The 7,751-nt window shown below is 50.3% G+C and overlaps 1 long non-coding RNA gene across 1 annotated transcript; it reads right to left on the minus strand.

Annotated features, from left to right (window-relative positions):
* Window positions 1–5,265: 5,265 nt before the first annotated feature.
* Window positions 5,266–7,400, minus strand: LOC307179159. The gene is made up of 3 exons (XR_013825332.1): window positions 7,189–7,400; window positions 6,530–6,636; window positions 5,266–5,526 (listed from the first exon to the last, which is right to left on the minus strand). It is a non-coding gene; the product is annotated as an uncharacterized lncRNA (long non-coding RNA).
* Between the last annotated feature and the right edge of the window lie 351 nt (window positions 7,401–7,751).

Below are 7,751 nucleotides of genomic sequence, written 5' to 3' on the forward strand. Positions count from 1 at the left end.
GTAAAAATATGCTATTATAGTAATATGCCTAACCCTATTATGGTTTCTTCAAATTCCTCTCTCTTTTCGCTTAAGACATTAAGGCAGGCATTTTAAACCGTATCTCTGTGCAGCATCTCCAACATTAACCAATTATTAGACACTAATTGCTCTGCGTTCCAGCCACCTCTCTAAACAAAGTTTTCCATTTGCCGAATTTAAAACATAGCAGAGCAATTTGTGTTCCTTAATAGCTACAAATTTGTTAGCTTGCCTCAGACCAGCAAAACTTGGGAAGCTATTATGTAACTACATAGACGTCTCTCCGATGATGGTAATTAATGCAGAGATTTCCAGAAAGCACCGTCATTATGATTGGGTCTATAACGGCCAGCGTTTGACAGCCTGCGGGGGGGTGGGGTAGGGGGGTGGTAGTGGCACAAAGTACCCCTGGAACATTTTCCTGGTCCCTCGGTGGTTCTTCGTGAGTCTGAAAAAGCCCTTCGGTTTCCTTAAAGGGAATAAGAAACCGAGGCTGCAGCCCCAAAGCTAATCCTGAGCAGAGCGGCCACGGCAGCTGGTTCTGGTCCCTCTCCCCAACTCTACCTCTCAAATGGTCGGTACCATTTCAAACCAGAGTGCTGGGGCTGATGTCATCTAACTTCTATTAAAATTGTGTTTACTTTTTTTTTTTTTTTGGCTGAGTTGGGTCTTCGCTGCTGCACGCGGGTTTTCTGTAGTTGGGGCGAGCGTGGGCTACTCTTTGTTGCGGTGCGCGGGGTTCTCATGGCTGTGGCTTCTCTTGTTGCGGGTCAAGGGCTCTAGGCACGTGGGCTTCAGTAGTTGTGGCACGTGGACTCAGTAGTTGTGGCTCCTGGGCTCTAGAGCACAGGCTCAGTAGCTGTGGCGCACGGGCTTAGTTGCTCCGTGGCATGTGGGATCTTCCCGGACCAGGGCACGAACCCGTGTCCCCTGCATCGGCAGGCGGACTCTCAACCACTGCGCCACCAGGGCCCTCGTGACCTCTCTTAAATGTCTTGCCCTACTTGCTACAGGGACTTTATACGCGCCGCCGTTTCCTGTCTGGCTCACTCTTGTCTCCCTTCACCTAGCTGACTCCTAGCCACTCCTCCCGGTTCCAACCTCACTTCTTTTCCACTGGGAGGGGCCAGAGTTCCTCTTATGCTCTCTCATTCCACTCAATTCCTTAGCCAGACTGAACGTTCCTTGAAGGTCTCCAGCTGCATCTATTGTTCGCCTTTGTACTCATCCACGTAAGAATATAAACCTGTATATTCTATGTGGATTAAAACTGTGTAAAAGATGTCTTGTGTTTACAGGGAAGCAGAAGTGTCCACCTTCATGAATGCCCACACAGATAATGGAAGGTCTCGCAGGTCAGAGACAACCTTTTCTTGACTGTCCCATGCACTGCAGGATATCGCGTGTCCCTCTGAAGGCCGCTGCCTACGCCAGGCATCGCAAACCCCCCCGCAAACTTCCAGAGCACCTCCTGGGGTGGGGTGACGACGCCCCCATTCGAGAGCCACCACTCTAGAAACCCAAGAGACTTGCTTTATCCAGAGAGACTCACCTGCTGGGATGCAGGGCAGGGGTGGAGCTGCGGAGTGATGGTGTGGCGTCATTTCTCACCCCCTCACCCATTCAACACCTGTGTGTGCGTGCGCTTGCTCCGGCTGGGTGCCGGGGACCCAGGGGTGAGCGGAACCTCACACAGCCCCTGCCTTCGTGGGGCTTCCCCCCCAGCGTTGTAAGGCAGATTGTAGGGAAGGTCTCTGAGACCTGGATGGACACGCGCTTTCACCATTACTGGTTAGAATGCTCCGGAAGAAGGAGTTACAGAACTTGGGCAGGACTTCGCACCTCTCAGACAAGTGCTGGTGCGCTCCTAGAAGATGCCCTAGACAGTTCATTTTCACGTGTACACCCGTCTGTCTGCCCATCTCAGATGAAACAGAAGATATATGTGTCAGATTTGGAGATGAGAACAAAAAGAGACGGCGCTTACGCTGGATGATAGGATCGAGATTGGAAAAATCTTAACAGGTTGGAAGGATGGTAGGAGCACAGCTGGAGTCAATCTAACGAGGCTGAATGCTAAGAATCCGTCTTAAATACCCCCAATCCCCACAAGCACAGGACAAGGCAGACCCAGCTTGAGGGAGGTTCCTACGAAGAACCCCCAGGAGGCTTAAGTACCTCCAGACCAGCAATGGCCTGTGGTAGCCATAAAGTAAATGCAACTCATTGGCTACATTATGAAAGGTATTGGGTCCAGATGCAGGGAGGGGACAGTCCCACTGGAGAGGGAGTTGTTCTTGACTTCCAATTCACACCAGTACTACTGCTGTTACTGACCCCCTTGCCCCACTGTCATTGTCCCCCTCACTCTACGAGCACCTCAGGGACATCACTAAAATACTGGGGCTTTGAGAGAACCTGGGATAAGGCCCAGTGCAAGGGAAGTGGCCTTCCTAATCAACTGTCCTTTTGAATCTCAGTTCCTCCACTGATTGGCTGAGTGACATTGGTCAAGTTAGTTCACCTTTCTGAGCCCCATTTCCATCACCTGTGAGGTGGAGAGAATAATATTTGAGGATTAAAGGAAACAATGTATACAGAGTATAAGGCGGGCCTTCAATTACCCTGAAGTCCCTTCCCTATAATTTCTAAGATTGGATGCGATTCTATTGCTTCTTTCCTTTTCGTCTAGACGTGTGGGATGCTTAAAACATCCCACAGAGTGAAAGCAAGGGTCGTGTCACCAATCCCAATTAGATATTACAAAAGCTCCATCAATCTGGGTGAGTATGTTACAGGGAATTGAAAGCTGAAATTGGCCACTGCTCTAAAGAACAGAGCGATCACCCCATAAAGCCCTCATGTAATTTTTTCCCCTTTGCCAGCAGTGCGTGTCTATCAATAATCAGTACGTTATTGATTTCCTAACACTGGATAATGCAGCTAATGGTTCCCCTTTACCCAGCCAGGACGAAATGAAGAGGCCAGGGTGTGCTGGATGATGGCTACTTGCCTCATTATTTTGGGGGCATGTTAATCCACAGCACGGATGACCTACACAGAAGCTGGGTGTCTCTGGCTTTTGAGAATGGAATTGAGTATTGATTCCTATACCATCCTCTTATTGTTTAAACAAACCACAGTCCCTGAGTGTGTGCTGCTGACCCAGACTCTTACTCGTTAACAAGCTAAATGGCTTTGCACACGAGCCATCACACACCTGTCACAGGCTGTGCCCATGGAAGCCTGTGGCTCCTTGACAATTTGGAATGGAATTTATAACCATTTTATAAATGGTTAAATTTATAACCAATTTATAACCAAATGGAATTTATAACCCACGCTCCACTTCCTGTGTAAGACCGAGTGCACTCTCAAATCTTTTAGCAAATAACCTTGTTTTACAGGCTTAGGCAGGAGGAGTATGGGATGATTAATTTTCTATGTCAACCTGACTGGCCATGGTGTGCCCAGATGCAACGCTATTCTGGGTGTGTCTGTGATGGTGCTTCGGGGTGAGGTCAGCATTTGAAACTGCAGACTCAGTAAAGGAGATGCCCTCCCCGGGGTGGGTGGGCCTCACCTAACCCGTGGATGGCTTGAGTAGAACAAAAGGCAGAGGAAGGAGGAAGCTGCCCCCCTTTTTCCTGCCTCCCTGCTTGGGCTGGGACATCTCATCTCATTTCCTGCCCTCACGCCCAGATTTTCACCATCAGCTCCCTTGGTTCTTAGACCTTTGGACTTGGACTGAGTTACACCAGCTGCTTTCCTAGGGCCCCAGCTTCCTAGACAGCAGCTCGCAGGCCTGCTCAGCTTCCATCACTAAATGAGCCAGTTCCTCATTATATACATTTTATATACATATATATACATTTTACATATATAAAATTTTATATACACTTATATACATTACACACACACACACACACACACACACACGTCCTGTTGGTTGTGTTTCTCTGGAAAATCCTAATACATCACTTTCTTTTTTTAAATTGAAGTATAGTTGATTTACAATGTTTCAGGTGTACAGCAAAGTGACTGAGTTTCATATATATATATATATTTTTTTTTTCAGATTCTTTTCCATTATAGGTTATTATAAGATATTGACTATAGTTCCCTGTGCTATACAGTAGGTCCTTATTGTTTATTTTATAAATAATATGTTAATCCCATACTCCTACTTTCTCTCTCCCCCTTTCCCCTTTGGTGACTGTAAGTTTGTTTTCTATGTCTGTGAGTCTATTTCTGTTTTGTAAATAAGTGCATCTGTATCATATTTTTGATTCCACATATAAGTGATATCATATGATATTTGTCTTTGACTTACTTTGCTTAGTATGATAATCTCTAGTTCTATCTATCTTGCTGCAAATGGCATTATTTCATTCTTTTTTCTGGCTGAGTAATATTCCATTGTATATATGTACCACAGCTTCTTTATCCATTCCTCTGTTGATGGGCATTTACATTGCTTCCACGTCTTGGCTGTTGAAAATCCTAATACATTACTTCCTGGTGATGCCTTTGCTTTCTTATTTATCAGTGCACCAGGCACCTGGTCACTCCCCAACCCAATTCAGCTCTGGAAAGAACTGGGGGCGGAGGGGAGTGGGCAGGAGGGAACGTGGAGGAAGGGTGAGGACAGGCTGTGGCTGAGTGTATGTGCGTGCATGTGCGTACGCACGCGTGTGGGAGGAGGGGCACGGCAGCAGAAGGTCTGCACCCGTGGCGGGCGGCTTGGCCTGCGCACCATTCTCCTCGCCCTCCTGCTCTCACCAGTACGTCACTGCGGGTGGAGCGGGCTCCGCCACCAACTCAGGACTTCTCTGTCCAATGGACTCTACAAGCAGACAGTACACACCGCACGGGAGCAGGGTCTTTACGTGAGCTTCCGTGGTTTGGCTTGGCCTCTTGCGCTCCAGTTTTGGCCTTGAGGAGAGCGTGTCCCAGAAAGCCGTCAGCCCTTCAGGAATAAGACACCCATGGAGTAGACTGGAACCCAGCCCAGTGGCCAGAACAGAGCCAAGCCTGGCTCCCCCGCAGATGCATGAATGAGAAATAAATGCCTGGGGTAAGCCTGGAGCTTGGGACTATCGATTACACAGCATCGCTACAGAGAAACCTGACTTCTGTGGTGGCTGATCAGGTGCTGGGGGCCTGGAAGCAAGCGGTGGGGAAGGAGCGAGAAAGGGGGTCTGCCTCGCGGGGCCCACACTCTGAGCCATGAGCTTTGTTTGGGATTCAGACGGCGGCCTCCTGCTGCGCACTCCTGTTCCCACACTTACTTCCCTGATACGTAACTGTACCTCTGGGCCACCGTCTCGGAGGCTCAAGCAGCCGTGGGTGAGAACGGCAACGGCAGCACTGCTTGTCCGGAGGAAAGACGTAGACGTCCCTTAACAGGAGCCAGGCTGAAATCCATGGGGTGTATTACAGGCAGATCGGATGGGCCAGACCACAGACATCCACTTGTAGAGGCATTTCACAAACAACCTGGGGCTGGAAAAGCAAGCCGTGGAATGATGCGGTCTGAATGATAATGTTTACATAAAGATTAAAAACCTAAAACACAATACTGCATATTGTTCACGGATGCACAAAGCTGTGTTAAAAGTATAGAAACATACACGTGAAGGAGAAACACCAAATTGATGGCGGGAGACCGTCAGGAGGGGCGGGTGGGGGGGGAAGGACTGGAACGGGTACACAGGAGGCCTTCGCTGAATCGGTGACGCTTTGTTCCTTAAAAAAACCACATTTGAACAAACGTGACATTAGGCTGAGGTCTGATAAAGCTGTGTAGGGGCGCACAGGTATTCATCATCCCATTCTCTCTCTTTGTCTGTGCGTTGGAAATAGTTCAGACAAAACTGCTTTAAAGGAAGAAACGTCCGTGGTGTGTGACACGTGTGGGCAGAACAGGGGTGACGGTGGAGGGGAGACGTGGGCGTGTGAGTGGAGGTGACAGGGACGTGGCTGGAGGCCTGTGGCAGGCTGGACCCCCAGGAAGCCGGCTCTGGGATGGTGCTGACAAGTGGGCGTTTGTTGAGGAGGGGGGAGGGGACAGGTCAGCTGCCCCCCGGGAGCTGTGGAGCTGAGGTGGCCCTCAGAGCTGTCCCCAGCTGGGCCGAGACGGCCAGGCCTTCACACACCAGCACTGGTGGGTCACCGGGCGAGGGCCGCCGGGAAGGGCCTGACGGTGGGTGCAGCTGAGCCACCTGCTGACAGGGCCGCCAGGAGCTGAGACGTGTCCCCATTGAGGGGGTCCGGGGGGCCCCACAGGTCACCTGCCACCTCAGGTCTTTTGGGGCAAATTCATGAAGGACTCGGGAACCTGGACTGGGCTCTCAACAATTCCTTAGCACCCATGATGATCACACCCAGAATTTTAAATAACACTTCAAAAGAGGTACAATTTGAAGAAAATTCAAACCTGCAGAGAAGTCGCAAGGACAGAACAATGACCACCCCCTCACACATGCCCCTCACCCAGAATCGTCACCTGTTAACAACGTCCTCTGTCAGCATCTTCCCAGGAAGCTGCCCTCGACTTCTGGGGACACGTGCAGGGTCACGGCACTTGATCCTTCGAGAGGTCACCTGTGTCCCCTAGGAACAGGAACCTCCCCTTCCATAATCAGGATGTGATGATCAAGTTCAGGAAGCTTAATATGATTCCACATATTACTTAATAATAATCCGTATTTCACTATCCAATCCTATGCTGGGGGGCAAGTTCCCCCCAATCCACGATCCACCTAGGATCATTCCTTGCATTCTAGAGTCAGGCTAAATAGCTTTTTAAAGGAACACTATTTTGGAAGTTTCCTGGCATTTTCCAGATTCAACTCACGGGGAGCCTCGGCGTGGAAAGAGAAGCCGCCCCTGCCCCCGACCTCAGCTGGCCCCGGCGAGGGAGGGTCCGAGCCAGGCACCCCTCTCCGTCTACCTCTCCTCTGTACGCTCCCCTCATCCTCCCAGGATGCTAATGGTGACCCGGGGAAGGTGTCGTCCGGTTCTTTCACTTGTGGTCTTTCCCCACAGCAAGCAGGGGAGTGAAGCCACTGAGAGGCCCAAGCTCCTTCATGATGAGGGCTCTGGACCCACCAGGCTTCGCGGGTGTGCACCTGGGCAGGGCTGCTGAGCTGGGAGAATACGCACCTTAGGCTGGGTAGCGCTGGGTAGGGATGCTTCTAAATCGCATGCAGCTGCTCCCCTCGTTTCCAGCCCCATGGGGCGTCCTGCACGCCCATGGGAACTGGCCCCAAGAGCTGAGCCCCTGATCACGAGTGCACACCTTCAGCTTGTGCCCAGCCATCTGCCACTATCAACCGGGCCTCCGACTTAACACGTTCAGCCGCTGCCTTCTCTCTTCTGCCTTCACCCAGAAGCAGGGCAAATATCTATAAAAACACACGTAGTCATGGATACTGTCAGAGGTGCTTCAAGGTTTGGACAGACACTGTCACATGCAATTCACCGCTGGCATATCACACACAGCAATAATTCAACAACCCTTTATGAAAACCTCTATTTGTTCAGGCCACTGTGGTTGGAGTTTCTGTGCCATCTGTCATGCATTCCTAATGGATACAACTTCCTACAGGTACAGCTGGCCGGAGCCTGAAGTTCACAGCAATGGATGCTTGCGCTATCATCCGTTGCTACTAGCAACACCTTGCAGTCTGATTCTGGACCTGGAGAGACACTGCTTGGGTTCAAAT

This window comes from Stenella coeruleoalba (genome assembly GCF_951394435.1).
Source record: "Stenella coeruleoalba genome assembly, chromosome: 20".
Taxonomy (NCBI): Eukaryota; Metazoa; Chordata; class Mammalia; order Artiodactyla; family Delphinidae; genus Stenella; species Stenella coeruleoalba.